Raw genomic sequence first — 634 nt, 5'->3', positions numbered from 1 at the left:
CATGATTGTTGTAGTGGCCGCCTCCTCCTTGTCCACCGCGGCCGCCAGGCTTGATGTAGGGGCAACCACGGTCACCACCGTTGTTGCCGTTGCCGCCGCGGCCACGGCCACGGTCACCACCGCGCCCGCGGCCTCTGGTGGCAGCGTTAGCGGAAGACTGTGACACTCCGCCGCGAAGCTTCATCCTTGTCTTGAAGCTGATGAGCTGAGAGAACAACTTAGGCACGGTGATCGGCTCCACTCTGGAGCACATAGCAGAGACCACCGGATCAAATTCCTCGTCCAGGCCAGCGGGGATGTGAGAGACGATGTCATCATCGTCGATCTTCTTTCCTGCAGCGATGAGTTCATCGCACAGAGACTTGACTTTCCCGACGTAGTCGGTGATGGAGGAGTTCCCCTTCTGGAGGTTGGCGAGGGTGATGCGCACGTTGACAGTCTGGGCACGAGTGTGAGACGCAAGCATCTCTGCAATCATGTTCCAGAGCTCCGCCGACGTATGACAGGTAGCGACCTGGACGGCCATCTCACGGGGCAGAGTTGTCAGAAGGTAAGAAAAGACTTGCTGATCTTGAGCGTACCAGGTCTGGAACTCCGGGTTGGCCTTCTTCGTCTTGGTTTTGCCATCAGACGT

General features: G+C 58.2%; 1 pseudogene; it reads right to left on the bottom strand.

Moving 5' to 3' along the window:
• Positions 1–229: 229 nt before the first annotated feature.
• Positions 230–328, bottom strand: LOC123056344 (uncharacterized; annotated as a pseudogene).
• Between the last annotated feature and the right edge of the window lie 306 nt (positions 329–634).

This window comes from Triticum aestivum, chromosome 2D (genome assembly GCF_018294505.1).
Source record: "Triticum aestivum cultivar Chinese Spring chromosome 2D, IWGSC CS RefSeq v2.1, whole genome shotgun sequence".
NCBI lineage: Eukaryota > Viridiplantae > Streptophyta > Magnoliopsida > Poales > Poaceae > Triticum > Triticum aestivum.
This window is presented reverse-complemented; position numbering and strand designations above follow the sequence as displayed.